We start from the raw sequence: 18,470 nt of genomic DNA, 5'->3' as shown, positions 1-18,470 counted from the left end.
CCCACAACAGTTGGCGGCCGTCAACCTTATCTCTCTCTTAGTGATTGCTCAAGCTCGAGTTGAATTTGTTAATGAAAATGGTTATACTGAGCACATGTCCATTGTTGAAATATGTTTGTTATATAAATCTGAGCACATGTCCATGCCAATGACGATTGATTATATTCTGAGGATTTCTCTATACCAAGCACATGTCTATGCTTATGATGGTTGTTTTTAATCTGAGCATTGATCCATTGCCAATGGTGTCTTCTTACTTCTTAGCACTGTACATTTTCTATGATGTCAGTGCCGATGATAACTATATTTAATCTGAGTGTTTTCTCTAGTCTATGATGGCACTTAGACTAAGGTTATGATGACTTAATATATTAATTAGACTGAGGCTATGGTCATGTGCAATGATGATATAATCATAAGTTGTAGTAACTATTACTGAGGCTACAGACATGTGTGCTATGGTCATGTGTTGTTATCTTTTTGGTTATTTTTTTAAGCTTCCTTTTATAAATTATTTTGTTCCCCTCTATTTTTTAATCTATAGCAAAGGCTTTAAGCCTGCTTGTACAAAGAACTGCATTTGGGAAGCTGAGCTCAACCTGTACATTGCTCAACAACGTACATTAGTAAAAAAGGTCTATATCTAGAAATGATGTTGCTGAATTTCATTTGTAGGAAAAATAATCGCTATAGGTAGAGTGTCAATTGATTTTGATGGAATGTATAGCATGCTTAAAAAAGGCATCTATAGATGATTGTTCTAGAAAAAAAGAAGTTAAAAACAACTTTTAAAATTGGTCTATATTAACAGACTAACGTAATGAAACCATGGTGGAAAGCTGCAGACCTGTATCAGGAACATTGTCAATGTAGTTGTCACATTTGTATTTTGTATCCTTTGTTTGTCTATGCGATGGTTGTGTACAACAACAACAACAAAGTCTATAAGTTCCAAATAAGTTGGGGTAGGCTAGAGTTGAAACCTAGCAGAAGCAATCAATGTTCAGGCAAGTGAATAGTTGTTTTCCAAACACTCCTATCTATGCAATGGTTGTGTATTATTCATAAATATATTAAATTTTATAAGAATACATCATGTTTGAATGACAACCTAATTTACTTAAATGTATAGGCAACCATGGCATGGTATGTAGTTCATGTTGGTCACATGCCTGGGATTTATCGAACCTAGGAAGATTGCTATGCTCAAGTCAATCGCTACCCTGGTAATTTGCACAAAAAATACAACACAGAAGCTGAAGCTTTGAGGGCCTACTATAGTCATCTGGCCTACCTTGCAAACCATGGGCAACCGGTCTACTATGGTCCAATGAATGCAAACCATGGCCATCCGCTGGCACTGAAGATTGAAGAGAAGCCACCTGCTGGAGATGTGAAGATTAGGAGAATTGCTCCTTGGTCTTGGAAAGATGTTATGCTTTTATTTATGGCTATGATCATTGCTTTTCTTATTTGGAAGTTGATGTAGGCTTAGATTCGTAGAACAGTAGGTGGACTTTATTGTATGTGGTTAATCAGATAATGAATTTGTTCTAGGTGAACATATGCTATTATTTGACTTTGTTGTATGTGGACTTTGCATTAAACATATTATATATATAATATGAACATATGCTATTAGTAGTTGTCCGCAGCCAAAACTAACCACGATCGTGTCACAACCATGACTTATTGTCGCCTGTTACCCTGTCGCCGAAGAACAGATCGGCAACAAGAAACGGCTGATATCGCTGGGACGAGAGAGTCGCATGATCCAACAAACGGTGACGATGTCAATCAGGATGGTGAGAATGAGCAGCCATGAACCCCGTCTGGCCTGCTCGATCTGGGTCAAAATGACAAAGATGGCTAGGTAACTTTGGTATCATATGACTATGTAGCCACACACGCTAATCAATTGAGAGGGTCATAGCTTACTTGGTGTCTCCAGCAGGAGCCTCTGTCGGCCGAGGAGGTAGAGGGTTCGGGTAGCAGGAAGGCTAGATCCAAGCGAGGCATGTCAAAGATTCCTATTGGCAGGAATGCACACTAGCACATCATTGAGTTCGATGAATTCAGGGATCCACTCTCACTGCCTATAGCTTTGACCAAATACAAGACTATCATCGGGTTACTTGTAAGGGACTTCATCCCGATTAGGTACAAGAAGTGGATTGAGAAAGATGATGACCCATGGAGGGTTCCTGAAAGTGAGAAGGATTACATATGGGATATCAAGATCCCAGAGTATTTCACTTTCCTAATGGAGTATGACAAGGAGTTAGTCAAGAAAAAAGCAAAAGAAATCATAGGGACATGCTTCAAGAATTTCAAGGAGACATTGTACAAGAATTTTGTCCTCCAAAATAAAGAGCCAGATTTTGATGGTGGACAGTTTAGCAAGCAGAAGGACTTCTGGCAGAATTTCAAGGAATATTAGTTATCCGATGAGTACTTAGAACTGAGCAGGAAGAATAAGGAGAACTCGTAGAAAGTGACAAATCCTCATCATCTCGGCTCTCGTGGCTACGCCAAAGAGATGCCAAAATTTGAAGCAGAACTTGAAAAGATGGTGAGCCTTGCTGAGGAAGGCGTTCAGGTTGAGACCGCCGATTGAGAGCCTAGATCGGTAATATACTGTATGGGAAGGAATGTATGGCATGCTGAGGATGGGAGCTTTAGCTCCACAAATCAACCCATGAGCGAGCTCATCCAGAGGATCTCCTAGTTAACTAAGGAGGTGAGGCAAGGGACTCACACTTTTAATAGGGAGAAAGACGTGCTCACCCAAGCACTCGAATGGAAGACAGAATGGACGCACAGATTGACATGACTGTTGAAGCACGAGTCCAGCAAATTTTGCTGTCCAAGGGTTCAGGAGTACCACAAAACCCTACTCCTACTTCCTTTAGCCCATAGTTTAGGGGTTGCAGCAGCTGCGGATCGACCCCGCTCGACGAAGAAGATGCAAATGTGCCTCATCCGGTGGACGGCATCACTGAACCCGTCAATGTCAAGTTGTACATCCGTCAGGAATGGACAAAGGACAAGGTGGCACACGGCCAGGCCTGGCCTGCGAGAGACGAGTCCATTAATGGCCGCCCAATTCCACAGGGGTACGCTCGCATCGCCATTGACAGAATACTTGATAAGAAGTATAACAAGATACACATTGAGTACCACACAGCGGAAGACATGCTGAAACTTGGTCATAACAAGGGATCTCAAGTGGCCTGGCGCAAGCGCTTCATTAAGCTTGACCACCAATTGTCCTCTAATGATGAGGACGACTATGAGTCTTTGTCCACCCATGATGATCACTCACCATCTCCCAACAGAGATCACTCCCCTCCTCATCCCTTGCCATCACCCCCGAGAAGACAGAGGTCTCCTTCTATTCCTCCTCGTCTGACTCCATCTTCATCAGCCCCGAGAAAAGAGAAGACTCCTCCTCCATCTTCATCAGCCCCGGAAAAACAAAATTCTCATCGTCATCCTCCTCCTCCACCTCCACCTCAGCCAAAACAAGATCAAAGGCATCCTCGTAGTCGTGGAAAAGGTCCTTGGATTTGGTCGCTAATGCTCCCAAAGTGGACCAACAAAAAAGAAAAAGGTCGTTCAGTGGCAGCGTTACAAACTTGATGGAAGGAAAATTTACAGCACACATCTCGAAGGAAGATTGTGTTAGTTTCTTCAATCTCTGTGCCTCACTACCTCCGTGTTTGTTGAAGTCCGAATTCGAAAGGTAAACACAGAATCAGTACGCTACAATAAGAGCCGATGAAATACACAATAAAGATTTAAGGAAGATACAGAAGTACGTCGAAGACAACCCCGAATTAACCATGGAAGAGGCCGCGAACATCTATTATGATGTACAAGGGATGGGAACACCGGCAATGAAGTATGAAAGGGGCAATCTTTTGGCTCCCGATGACGAGTATAAAAATTTGACAACATATATGCGCCAGTTGCATGAATATTACATGGCTCAAGCAACAGAGACGAAGGACTTTGGTTTTGAGGTTATTATCCGTTCGCCACATGTTTTTCATTATTCTGAAGAAGAGAAGTTCGATGTCGAGTGGGAGTGCTTGTTCTAGCTATACCAGAAACACTCTCTCAATTCACAAATGTTGATGCTATGGACTATGTAAGTACCCTACACGCTCGATATTATAATTAACTACTCTCTCGAGATATAAATTGTTAACTTTTGACCAATTCCCATGATTTTATGTAGGTGTATAGCAAAATTTTGCATACTAAAAAGCAAATGGGATAACATAGGCTTCTTGGACCACTTGCGAGTCAATGAGAAGACATGTTTAGGCCTCCATGGATGTGACGTGGAAGACTTGAAAGAGAGATTGATTGTTGTTTTCGATGAATTCAAGATAAAGAACAAAACCCACATACTTCTAGCCTACAACTGCGAGTATGCCTTCTCGGCTTTTAATTTTATGCTTATTTTTTCGTTAAGATTATTCGATAATTAGGATTCTGTGATTGCAACAACCATTTCGTCTTCATTTGTGTCAATCTTGCTAAAAATCTGATCAAGGTGTGGGACTCAAAGAAAAAATGATTTCATCATCTGGATGCACCGGTGGCAGTGCTGAATTAGTAAGCGATCCTAATAACATATTATTTTCTAGTCACACATGATTCTTTCTAATGTTTCTCCTTTTAATGTTGCACAGTATCCGAAGAAGACATATCGGTGGGACGCAGGTCCCATTCAAGGTTGTCGAAATCGAGGGAAAGTACCTAAAATAGCCGACGTGAAACAATGAATGCGGGTTTCATGTAATGTGGACAATGCTTCGCTACATCGGTGGGAAATCAGAAGAAACAGATAAGTTGGTGTGTATAATCCCCATTTCATTTATGTCTGTTAATAATTCAACAAAATGATTTACTGATTTCTCTTTGGATATCATCTTTTTTGAACGACAGCGCAAAAAATATAACCACGAAAGGCTGTTTGACATGGAGATTGTTGCACTGCAATCGGAGCTGACAAAATTCATCTTAGCCGAGGTATTGGAAAAAGATGGAGTATTTTCCATCGCACAATCCGTGAAGTTCAAGGACCAGTATGGCCCAGAGCGGCTCGCTAGATTATTGTAATAAGTCACAGAAGCAAGCTTCATCTTATCAAATAATTTCTTTTTTATTTTGAGGGATCGAGTTCTTGATAAGAACATTTGAACCGTAACCGTAACATTTGTAATGTTTAATATTGATGGTCCTGTCGTCTACGTAGCGTATATAAAGCGAAACCCGATTCCATGAAAAAATATAAATTAAAATAAATTATAAAACAATAAAATACGAACGGGCCATCACCACCGGTTAGCAACAAACCGGTAGTGTTGTCGTAGCCTTCACTGCCGGTTAGAAACAAACCGACAGTGTTGGTCAAGATGGCACTGCTGGCTTGAGCCACAAACCGGCAGCGTTAGCTTATCCATCACTGTCAGTTCTTGTCACAAACCGACAGTGCTTACAACACTGCCGGTTAAAACACAAACCGACAGTGTTGGTGGAACTGAACTCTGCCGGGTGGTCTAATTAACCGGCAGTGTTGGTGGACCTGAACTCTGCCAGTTCTGTAAAGAACCGGCAGTGAAGTTGAAGAACACTGCCGGTTTGTTGGAACCGACAGTGATAGATGACCCTCATCACTGCCGATATGGTTGTGCCGGTTCAAAATCCGGCAGTGATGGGGTGTTTTGAACCGGCAGTGAAGTGTTATTCTGACGTAGTGATAGTTCCTCACGTATCCTAGGTACATCTAATAGATCAATACAAATAGGTTCAATCACAGGATTGTAGGGGAAGAAGTTGATCAAAGACAACAAGAAGCAAGTAGGATTCTTAAACTGCTGTAAGGGAAGATGAATTAACTAGCTATTAGACTGTCTCCAATGAGGAGATGCAAACCCAAAATGCGTTACGCACAGTTGCTTTGCCTATCGAAAACAGCCTCCAACGGCTGACCCAGACGGACGACCCATTCTGCCATCCGACCGAAGCGATAGGCAAAAAAGCATGCACTCTCTCCTCGGTACGCAAATCTCCGATGGCGGGGAGGTGCGGCCGAAGTGGTGGGCCCGTGGTGAGGCGCGGCCGGCTCGGCGAGGAGAGACCGCGGAGGAGCGCGGCCGGCGCAACAGTGCCGAGGAGCCGCCGACGCTCCGAGCAGGCGGCCGCACAGGCCAGATCCAGCTCCCAGTGCTCCGGTCGCCGTCGGGGCTGCGTGTGCCGTCGTCCTCAGGCCACCGTCGGGACCGCGCGGGGTAGTCCTTGGGGACGCCGCCGTGCGCCTGTGCCAGGGAAGGCCACCGTGGGGAGGTCGCGCTGGGGCGGAGGAGGTCCGGTGGGGTGGGGAGGAGGAGGCGCGAGGCCGGCTTGGGAGGAGCAGGTGAGGATTTTTTGCGTGGGCCGTTGGAGACGCCGAGGTGTGGGTGCGGGACTCATTCGCTGTACACGACCTAAATCCTGGAATGGGTGTGCGGTTTGGGTGAGCTCGGTTGGAGATAGTCTTAGCCATTTAAAAGACAAGCAGTGAATACTTGGATCAAGAGCTACTGTACCTGTCTACTTTGTAAGTCTAAAACTGACAATTGAAAAATGAAACACAAAATAATAGCAGACAAGTACCAAGCTGATGTCAACGAATTCAGTTCAAAACCAAAATGCTAGATATTTCAGTTGAGTAAACAAGCCATTGATGAACTAACAAAGCAGGCAATGGGTGTCATAGCTATAAAAAATATAGCAGCTACTCACTTAGTAATTCCTAGTACACATAGCAAAGTAGCATTTATTTTCCCCGTTAAGAGAGAGTTACAGACTAGTACAAAAATAATTAACTTGTGCTGGACTGGGCAAAGAAAACTGAACTTAGCAATAAATCAGCTTTGGAATGTGTACAGGTCAGCCTTAAATTATTTTCAGACCTAAATTTTCAGATCAGAAATTATTTTTCAGACCTAGATGGAATAATGCAAAGTCTACAAGCATACAACAATACAGATTGCAAGTTGGAATATAGAGAACTAGCATGGTCAAAGATGTCAGAAAACCAAGACAAACAACAAAAGGAAAGAAGATTTCATTTGCCTGACTCCTCCCTGGTTAACACGCAGCACCAACTCAGCAACTAGATCAACAGAAAGTTGCAAGGTGAGCTAGGTTGACAGAACATGTGTAGATTCAGTACCATGGTTAACTCAGATAACAAGGTCAGACAACGGCAAAAAAAATGTGACAATAGCAAACACCTATTTAACATATATTTCAGTTTCATGTTTACAATCAGCCAATCACTAATTGCAATAATAAAACTAGTGCCACAAGCTGAAACTAGTGTTGCCAATTGATCACAGATGAATAGGCAGTTCACAAAATCATCTGTGCATATTGGCATCCAACTAGCAGCAAAAACTAACTCACCAAGCTATATGAAGCAGTGACGAAGGGGAGGATATGGCATCCAAAGTGTCAGACCTGTCCTTCATTGTACAGAAAATACACTATAATGAGCCCAGAGTAGTGATGCTGTCAAACTGAAGGCACAGGATTTTTAGGTTCCAGAAATAGCACAGAAGCAGTTTTCAGAAACAGCATAGGATGCCACCTCTAGGGAATTACCAAAGGATACTTAAACTGTTTGGCTCTAATGCACAGTCTTCCTCGTATGCACAAAATTAAATGCTGCATCTTATAGTAGGAATTAAGCTACAACAGGCCATAGTGGCCATACATGGATCCAGGATATACATCCAAATTAAAACTGATATATGAAGAATCTAGAATCAATATACCTTGAAGAAACCTCAATTCAGATTCTTAGCAGGTTGTGGTAGAATACAGTTTCTGTAACTGAGGCACAATCCGGTCCTGAAGCTGCCTTTGCTCGCTGCATTGCCATTCCATAACCATGTTAACCACTGCTACAACCTACAGCATGACGAAGGTGACTCCAGTAATGTGAACAATGAAGGTATACACTCAAGTAAATCACAATTCACTTATTCACATGATACTTGGACGAAGTGCAAGTAGCAGCTATGCATTGTCCAGTCCAGCCCATCATTATTTCACACTAAAATTCATATATTAGCTACCTTGTGTGTTCTAATTTGATGATTCATTTTGAAGTAGCCACGGGCCACACATAGCAATGCTACTGCATCAGTTGGCATTTACGTTTATCTAACTACTAATAAAGAGATGTAATGGGCACTGAACAACATTGCCCTGGATGAACACAGAACATACAACTCCATCGAACGCCTCCAATGTAGTCTGTGCATCCTGTGTAGTCCCGAACGAGACGAACCCGAACCCTCTGGACGAGGCAGACGCGGGCGACAGACTTCCTCTGCAGGAGAGTAGTCCTTGTCGTCCAGATCCAGCCTTCCTTGCCAGCGCCCCTGCGGAAGAGTAGGGCGAACTCGTCAGATGCGCCAACTAGGGTTTGGGGATGTGAGACAGATGGGGATGGAGAAGGCCACACCTGGAGAGGTGGAGGACTGGATGGAGCGCCTCCTATGTAACAACTCGGGTTTTCATGCAACCAAAAATACAAACTTTTTAAAAAATTCCATGCAATGAGTGAATCATGTAGTCGCCAGGTCAAACCCGCGTCAACCCAAGGAGAACTTGCTAACAAATCGTTGCATTCATCTGGATTTGATTGTAGGAGAGTGCCCGTGATCTTGAGTTGGTTTTGTGTTTGAGTTTTGTCTGGAGTTGGAGTGCACAAATCCATAGCAAAATCCCCTTATCCTCCTTGGGTATTCTCTCAAACTCTTTCAAATCAATCTCTCAAATTCTTTGAGTCATAAATTCATAAAAGAAAGAATCCCTTTTTCCTTTTTCCCCCTCAATTCCTCTATTTGAATTCCCTTCAAATCCCTTTTATTCCCTCTCTATTTCTCTAAGTCATAAATGGGAAAAACCATTTTCCTTTTTCCTTGGGCCACAACCTCTCCTTTCCTCCCCTTTCCCGCGGCCCAATTCTCCTTCTTTCCCTCTCAGCCCAGCAGACGCCTTCAGCCGTGAGGCCCAGCTCGCCTTCCTTCCCTCCTGGCCTACTAGCGCCACCGGCCCAGCCTTCATCCCGCGCGGCCCAGGCGAACAGCACAAGCCGCAGCCCAGCTTCGCGTCGCGGCCCCCGTAGGCCCACGCACCCGAGCCCCTACAGGCCCATCCGCGCCTCTTGGGTTGGAAACCCTAGCGGGACTTCAGTCCCAGGTGCTGCCGCCGCTTGAACTGGCGAGCCGCACCCCTACACCCGCGACGCCGCCCGCGCCCCTAGCTTCTCCGCCTCCCGATGCACGCCGCGTGCCCCTCCGCTGCACGGACACCAAGGATCGATGTCCAACAGTATTCTGCCCCCCCTCGAACCCTAGCTCACATGGCTATAAGAGCCGCAGCTATCGGCACCCTTCTCCATTTCCCCAAGAGCCGCCACACTCTCTCGTCCTCCTCTCCTCGCTTTCCGCCCTCTCCTGCCAGCGGCACCAGCCGCAGCCGGCCATGTGGACACCATAGCCAGCCGCCCTCGCCCTCAAGCCACCATCGTTCCTCCCTCGCTCCTCACTCCACTCCGAGGACGGCCGGGCACACCAGCTCTACCCGTCGGTCTGAGCTCCTTCCACTCCATCGATCACCTCTGCACCACCAGCTGCCGTAGAGCCTTCGACCCGAGCCCGTCCTCGTCAGCGTTGTGCGCCGTTTGCTCCATCCTCGCGGAATCACAGACGCCGTCGAGCACGCCACCGCCTCGACACCCTTCCACCCCGCCGACTGCGAGACCGCCATGCATGGCGCGCCCTGCTCCGAGCCGGCCCATTCTGCCACCATCACCTCCTCGCCAAGCTCTAGGCCACCACCACCGCGAGTCACACTGGACAGGCAGCGTCGTCCACGCCATCGCGTCGGCCTCCTGCTGCTCCATGTCATGACCACGCTGAGCCCCTCGTCGTGCTCTGCCTTCTTCATCACCCCGCCACGCCGAACCTAGAGGACCGCGACCAGGACAGCGCCGTCCTTGGCCCGTGCAGCTCCGACCGCCTCTGTTACCCTGCCGTCGGCCTCTTCCTCCTTGCTGACCGACGCCGGCGCCATGCCAGCACCTCGTCGGAGCACTTTCTCTGTTGCCGGGGAGCCCCCAGCGCCCAAGCCTCCTCTTTTTCTTCCTCACCGCTGTTCTCGTCTGAGCCCGGCCTTCGTGCCGCGGACTTCACTGCCGTAGGGAAATGACGCCTCCATCATCCATCGCCGGAGAGCCCCTGCTCCAAGCCGCCATCATGCAACGCTCCCACGTCCTCCACCTCAACGCGCCCCCGTTGTAGAACCCGGTGCCGGAGCCGCTCATCGCCTCGCCGGAGGACAACAACACCTCCTTGCCATCAACCGTCGTCTTCCTTCGTGCCGGTGAGCCACCAAATTGCCCCAAAGGCTCTGCCTTTTTCCTCCCTTTCACCAATTTTGTCACCATTCTTGCTGAGACCGGCCTTCATGCTGTTGTCTTCCACTGTCGCAGGGGAGTGCAATGCTGCTGTGCCATCGCCGGAGCTCGTTTCCCACAACTGGCCGCCTTCGGCCAGCTCTCGGCTAGCCGTAGCAAGCCGTAGCCAAGCTGCAGCAAGTTGTAGCTGGCCAGCAGCAAGTGGCAGCCAGCCGAGAGTGGCAGCAACAAGCGGCAGCCCACCTGTGCCCATCCTCGTCTTTACAGCAAGGTCGAACTCCTCCAACCTTTGCCGGCGCTGTACGACGTCGATGAAACCTCTTTTATCATTTATGCTTGTTCATACATCTTCATATCTTCATTTCATACTTGTCAAACATGATTTATCTATATCTACACATGCATGTGTCGTACCTTGGCCACCGGTCTATCTCTTGTCGCTAAGGATATGTGCTACTCCGTTGTGTTGTCTAGTTGTTGGTTCTTGTGTATTTGTGTTGTTGCTGTCGACCGTGCCTTCGAGCCGGATGAGGGGTTGTACCTTGCTCAAATGTTTCGGTCCTGGGATTCGTCCCGCCATGGTCGTGATGCCGAACATAAATCAACCCCTCATTTTTAGTTGACTTTGTAGTGCCATTATCGTTGGCCCCTCCTACGTCCCTAGGGCGTGGCCCCCATGGACTCGACATCGGTGCACTTCATACCCGCACATGATGAGTGCATCATGACCTAGTCTATAGGAGACAAACTAGGGGACAATTATCGTGGGACATACAAAAGCCAACTCGTTTAGGTAAAGCTCATGGCCACGAATTGCCTCGCCATGACCATCGGGCTTTACCTCTTTTGCTCGCTTGTTTATCCTAACCGCCTCATATGCTTGTACCACTTTGACCATAGTGTTCCTTTGGATCTAGCGGTGACAACCGCATCGCTATGGACCTTAGGGATAGCCTTGTGCTGATTTAGTTGCACGGTCGCGGTGCCCTATGAGTGGGTTTGGATTGTGGGATCGTGTCTCCTTTCTTCCAACCTTCGTCCATTCCATGACGAGTTGATTGAAAGAGTGCGGGTTCCATTCTTCTCTACCCTCTTGTTCTCAATCCTCGTCGATCCAGTAAGATATGGATTGAGCCCATAGCTTGTTTGGTGTTTATTTCTCTCTTGATTCCATTCCTTCGATTTCTGTTGTTTGCTATGGCGAGTGGATCAAAGAAAGTTGAATCCCGTGTCTCCCTCTTTTGGGTCTGTCATGCTTAAGCCCTTGTATGCTTGTACCTATTTAGACCATAGCATTTTCTTGGTTCTTGTGGTGACAACCGCACCGCTAAGAACCCTAGGGATGTCTTAGTGCATTAAGTGCACCTAGGTCGTGGTACCCTACAAGTAGTTTGGGCACTCATGTTCTCTTGTGTGTCACTCCTTTCGAGGCCCCGTCTCTTGCCATGGCATGTGGATTGGAAGAAGCAGACCACTGCTCCTCCCTTTATCCTCTTGTTCCACCCTCTCTTTGGTTCTCGTCAATTACAATGGCGTACGGATTGAGAGAGATCGAGACTGCTTTCTTTTCCCCTTAGCCCGCTCTATTCGATCCCATCCTTAACAATGATGATCGGATCAAAGACAAGGCTATCACTTTTAGTTGCGCGAGGTTAGCGTCTATGTTGTGTTCTCGGAACCATGTGAGTTGACCCGATCGACCATTAGAGTGCCATCTCTACCGAGGATGAGACATGGACGTGCCTAGATGATTTTCTCCCTCGCCCCTTTTTAGCCCAAGGAAAATGGACTCGTTTCATGAGGGCTAGCCTAGTTTTTCAGTGGTGTTTGCCTAAGTCAAGCTAGGGTCTAGGCCATTATTCATTAAGCCGTACAGGTCCACACGATTGGCCCAGGAAGTACTTGCTATGCTGTGACTCGAGCTTGTACTTAACAGACAACCACTTCTATTTCTCTCCAGCCTAAGGCTCAGACTTCCTCCGCGAGGGCTAAGTCCTTTTCCTTCAGTGTTCTTTTGGTGTTTAATCGCTCTTTCTGTGCTTTGTTGCCTTTTTATTTGTGGTCCTTCTTGGTTAGTGGTTGATTGCTCCCTTGTTTTGTTTGTCGTACGAGCAAGGTAATTGCATCGGGGACGACAAAGTTCGAACCGGAATCCATTGGAGGGAGGAGACACAGACGACAATAGGACTTGGAGGGGAACGGCTATGGTTACACTGAGGATCTTGGAGATAATCAATCAACAGGTGCCACGTCCCACCTAACCTCGTAGAATCCTATTAGACATGCTATAATGTAGACGCTAGTGCTTTACTTTTATGCAAATGATCTGTGATAGGTTGCATGGTAGAATTGCTTGTGAGCCATTACCTTGTTGCAACATATACCCCTGCACACCCGTTGTTAGGCTAGACACTCGCTTACTTACTTGCTACTGCTTCTACTACGCATTATATCTATGATGTGATGCGTGGTAGAGGATTGTTTGTGAGTGGTTAAGGCACTTGGTGCTGATAATGTGGTAACAACCGGAGAGATCTTGGCGTGCATCTTGGGTGTGTGGTGAGGGTTAAGTCGATCGGGCAAGATCTTACTTCGAGTCGTTGGATGAGTCTTGCCAGGGGGTGCAACCTAGGCATCCCCTACGAGAGGTGCCTGTGGCGGGTGCATGTGAGATGAGGAGATCCCGTGGTGGAGTGTCTTTGTGGGATGAAGCCTCGGGATGGAGGTGTCGTTGAGGCACGGGGTGTTGGTTATCCCTTTGAGAAGATATACTGTCCGGTCCACCTAAGGACTAGTATGTCGAGAGAACCGGATCATAGGACCTTATGTGCACACCACTCGTTCCTGAATGGGTGGAGGACGGATGCTGACCAGCTAGGGCAGTGCCACTACTACTAGGTTGTTAGTAGATAGTGTAGGGAGGTATGGGCATAGGACCCACACCCTCCTAAGACAGCGTAGTGACCTCTAGGGGCCTGGTATTACGTCTCACAGTCTCAGTGTACCGGTGGACTCTGGGGTGGCCCAGGGTTGAGTGGTAGGGTGGCATCGCACCGGATGGAAGGTAGCCCAGTATCAGCCTAGGCAAGGCACCACCAATGATGGTGGTCTTGTGGTTCTAGGTGTACAAGCTCTGCAGAGTTGATCGATCTATACATATAGTCGTGTCCTTGGATATGGATATTCCTGCGACCTACGCTTCCCTTGATTAGTGAGTGGAGTCCTTTCTTCTTCTCCCCCTGGGTTTGGTGTTGGATTCCGGCGTGAGCCGATGAGGCAAGGCACGAGAGGGAGTCGTCCTCGTCGCCTAGAGAGTGAGAGTGTGGTGAAATATGTGTGATGGAATGGGTGAACGTGTGGATGAGATGTGTTAAAACTTGATGAACTATTATAAAATATTAATGAACTTGCATTGGAAACCTACAGCCATATATAGCCTCTTTTGCTCTATTCTTGCATTCCACTTACCACAAAGCATACGCAAAGCATAAGGTGGGAGTCAGTGGCCAGTACAAATCATACTGAAAGATTTTTGGCAGGTTTTCGATGTAATCTACGACGACAGTGGAGATTAGGAGGATTAGATGGTCTCGTTCCTACGCTCAAGTTTGGTTGACGTGGTGAAGTCTACGCTGACTGATCTTCTACGCCGACTCGATGATTGTCCGTGAAGGAGGAGCCTTCACCCGCCGACGCGCCACGTCTACTCTGATGCTGTTATGTGTGTGTTTCCGCTAGTATACGTTACACTGAGATGTGATATCGGCGCGAGACCTTAGACCTGGCGGCTGCGTGTGGCTGTGAATGGCTCCAATTAATTTGGAACAGTCGATCGGATCGGAGCGACTTTTTAGACATCTCCTTCTTGTTACTACGTCATCGTGTCGTACTGTTCTTAGTACGCCGGTTAACTATACATATCATATCTACTCGCAGAGCAGCAGGAGATTTAGAAATTTATAAAAGATGGGGCTCAACTTTTAACCTATAGAGTTACTCTTTTTTCACTTCCATGAATATAAAATTTACAAACGGCTAATTATCGCGGAAGATACGTAAGACGAGACTTTCGAATTTATAAAACCAGTCCTAAAATTATCGGTCCTTAAATCACCTCGTAGGGGATTATAGGTTACTTGTAAAATTTATTGTCATAAGGTATTAAGCGTAGGTTAATTCATTATATTCTTTGTGATAAAATCAGTTCTAAAATTATTTACAATTTAACATCTGCGATGTGTATTTTGAAAAAAATAAAAATGAATATTTATTGTCAATGACGCACGATTTCTTTTATTAGCCAAAAAAAACGACATGTGATTTGTTAACGGAAACGACAAACTGTATTTCTACATTTTATTCTGGTGGCTATTTGGATTTGGCAGTTAGAACTAATGGTGCCAGTGCTGGTCAATTCCAACGTTCCAGTGTTTATTCACTGATATACTCCTATAATTTAAACTATAATATACGGAGTATATCCTGTTAGTAAGTTTTTTTAGAACCAGTAAATAAATCCTATTATATTGGTCCACCTTTACTCAAGGCAATTATGTTGTCCCACCTTTAAAAAGAAATACAACATTCGGCCCAGACATTTTTTTTGAGAGAATATATATTGGCCCAAACATAAGAAGCAAATATTCAACGAACATTGGTTAGGCCCATTGCAGACCAGTTGGTCAAGCCCGCATTGGCGACTGAAAACAAAATCTATTCGGCCTGCTGTTCTCTCGTCCGTGGCCCACAGAACATACGGACCTATGTCGAAGGGAGGAGAACTTTCAGCCGTCACACAAACGGCCCATCCGACAGGCCCACCGCCCACCCGAGCTTCCGGCGCCGCCGTGCAGCGGAGCACAGAGCAGGGTCAGTGCTCCGCTTCCCCGTCCACGCTCCACGGTGGTCCGCCCCCCACATCCCAGACCACCCGGATCGACGGCCTGCCGGGTGCCGGCTGCCGTGAGCGTTGTCGTGTCGAGGATGTCCGAGCCGATCATGTCCTGGCCGCCGTCTGGCTGTCCGGCAAGGTTCCGACGTGCCTCAGGATGGAGAACAGGAGGAAGACCCGCATGCCTACCTGCTCTGCTCTGTAAGTTTTATTATGGATCGAGGTTAATCGGTCAAACCCCTGTACTCTAGTAGCAGAGTTACTGCATTGGCAGAGTATTGTGCTTCGTAAAGTGCCCGGGTCCTTACATCGAATTTCCATTGGAAATCGGATGCTGGAGGAGCACTGCTCATTTGTTCTCCAGAATCCATAGATATGTACAAACCAGGTAGTCCGTTGCATAGCAACAACACATTATACTTGACTTCATAAACTGGGGCCCTTCCATGTTGTTTTTGTAGCACAATATCCCATTGGAATTTGGACTTGGGAATGTGAGTGAGATAAGAAAAAGGAAAAAAAAAAAAGAAACTTCTATAGGAAACAAATGACATCAGCTAAGAGCTGAGAATGACACATATGTACATTTCAAGTAAAGAAAAAAGGAGGGAAATTGGCAACTGTACATACAGGGAACTAAAATGATCAAAATCAATATTGTTTCATGCATCTACACTTTCCAATTGACCATGGAGTCTGAAGAATTTTGATGTACTTACACTGTTCTTGTAGTATCAGCTAGCTCTGAGAGTCACATGTTCCCTGCAGAAACATGAAGTTTCTTAGAACTACACGACAGATAAGTGTGTGTTATGTTCAGATACAGATTTCTGAATTTTTCCTACCTTTTTTGGTAACTACAGCTTAATTGCAACATAGGCTCCAGTTCCAGCTATAGCGCCCAGTGGCGTTGCCACCATGTAGATCCAAATCTGAGTGTATCTACAGGTTGCAATTGCCGGTCCAAGTGTGCGTGCAGGATTCATTGATGCTCCTGTTGATGGTCTGCTCATACACATTAACAAGCAAAGTTAGATTATATTTTTGTGAAATTTCAAGTACACAAGAAATCTCCTAATGGAAAGTACTTCTGAACAATTCCATATGCACATACCCGGCGACAAGAGCATTCATCATTATTGTTGCCCCAACTGCCACTGCTATCAACTCTTTCACCTGAAGATTTATGAGAAGATCATTATCAGCTTTGGCTTCATACAATGGGAAGAAGGCAAACAGGATTAAAAGGTCGAAAGCGACATAAAACTTACTGCATGGGGATCAGTGGCCAGAGCGGTGATGATGAACAGAAGCACGAATGTCGTGATGAACTCAAGGAAGAAAGCTTCAGTAGTGCCAACCTTCGGTATGGTGGCGATCCCAGGATTCACCGGATGATAGATGCCCTTGACAGTGAAGGAGGCAGCAACGGAGCCCAGAATTTGTGCAGCCACGTAAGGCAGGATGTGAGCAAGTGGGAGGTGGCCAAATACAGCCATGGCGATGCTGACTGCTGGGTTCAGGTGGCAGCCAGATATGTGGATGAGGGACAGCACAAGAACAGTGACAGCTAAACCTGCAGAGGTTGCAATGCCGAGCAGACTCTCGGCGCCATCATGCTGTTCATTCATGATGATGGTGGACAACACAGTGAAGATCAGTATGAATGTGCCAAGGAATTCCGCGATCATCTGCAATGCAATGGCCACTCTTTCAGGTCAACATTTAATTTCTACAAAACTCAATGACAAATTTCAGACAGTTAAACTGAACTGGAAGGTTTTATAACTTTACCTTCTTGATCAGAGGAACTGCATTGATCTTTTGTAAGCCTTATTCCATCGGTGATGATGAATTGCATGTGCAACAGAGGATTCAGCAACATCAGCATGTGGTCGTGAGCTGACGCTGCCGGCATGGATCAGCTCAAATGGCATAATCTTGGAGGTTGCAGCCCTTGGGGAGATGATGATGGAAATCTTGTTGCTCTCGCTTGTCTGCATGGGAGGGACTGCAACTGCAGCCACATCACCCATACTGCGCTTTTGCTCTTCCATGCTATTCCCCTCGAAGCCAAGCAACTAGACCTCACTGAGTAATGGATTAAACTGGATGGCGATGATCTGAACTCTTCCTTTTTTTATCTTTATAGGACCAAAGGAATTCTGCTGTTTGATGCTTGGGTGTGATATGGAACATGGCAGTGAAGTCGAGGGGTATTTATAGGCCTCTGATTTCATTGGCACAATATGCCTTGTAGCTTCTGTTGTCAAAACCAGCAGCCTCCAAATTTGCAGCGGTTGTCAAAACCAGCAGCCTCCAAATTTGCAGCGGCAGAGGTGCTGAGTTCATGGATTTCAGAGAGGCGGTAGCAGAATAGGTAAGATACTGGCCCAAGTATAATACTCCTATGTTACATGATATTATCCAACAGAACGCCATGGGGAAGGAAGTTGCTAGAGCAATGTTAAGTATAATAAAAATGTCAACGGCTCCCACATCTGAAGTAGTGTTCAACTATCAAATGAGAGTGCCTAGCAGCTGTGTTTATTCAATTATATTTGTTGCCATCATCTCTGATCTCTGGTTCATAATGGACTATTCAGGCCGTGGCTCAGTTAACCACTTAACCTATTGTTTAGCTGTTCACATCGGCAACACGTGCAAATTCTATTCTGAGATTTTATTTTAATTCGAAGTATTTCTATTGGACGAGATGACCATGATGTTATTTAGATACTTATCCTATTCTGGATTACCAAAACAGGAGTAGAGGGATAACTCAGCCAAAACCATTTCTAAAAACTAGCAGTTGGAGGACAGGAACAACTTGTCTGCAAAATTGAGATGGAGGCGTTGACCTTGGCATTCCTGCCTTCATTTAAAAACCAGGGCGCTGATCCGGCACACACCTCTGCCGCTGCAAATCTGGAGTAGTTGATACTGGCAAAACCACATGCCATGGCGGAATGCGAGAACCAAGATACTGTGGATCCAACTCATACACAGATTCCTATGAGATTCGAAGGAACAAGGATGGGACAGTTGCTCCTCTCATATGCACTAACTTATTGCAGAAAATGTTATACA

At 46.1% G+C, this 18,470-nt stretch overlaps 1 long non-coding RNA gene and 1 pseudogene across 1 annotated transcript; one reads left to right on the top strand and one right to left on the bottom strand.

Annotated features, from left to right (window-relative positions):
* The first annotated feature begins 9,485 nt into the window (after positions 1-9,485).
* LOC136501406 (uncharacterized) lies at positions 9,486-14,336 on the top strand. The gene is made up of 3 exons (XR_010770259.1): positions 9,486-10,455; positions 10,565-12,732; positions 14,029-14,336. It is a non-coding gene; the product is annotated as an uncharacterized lncRNA (long non-coding RNA).
* A 1,901-nt stretch (positions 14,337-16,237) lies between these two features.
* On the bottom strand, positions 16,238-18,262 carry LOC136501405 (aquaporin NIP3-2-like; annotated as a pseudogene).
* Between the last annotated feature and the right edge of the window lie 208 nt (positions 18,263-18,470).

This window comes from Miscanthus floridulus, chromosome 13 (genome assembly GCF_019320115.1).
Source record: "Miscanthus floridulus cultivar M001 chromosome 13, ASM1932011v1, whole genome shotgun sequence".
In the NCBI taxonomy this organism is placed as follows: domain Eukaryota; kingdom Viridiplantae; phylum Streptophyta; class Magnoliopsida; order Poales; family Poaceae; genus Miscanthus; species Miscanthus floridulus.
Note: the sequence above shows the minus strand (reverse complement) of the source record. Positions and strands in the feature narration are given on the sequence as shown.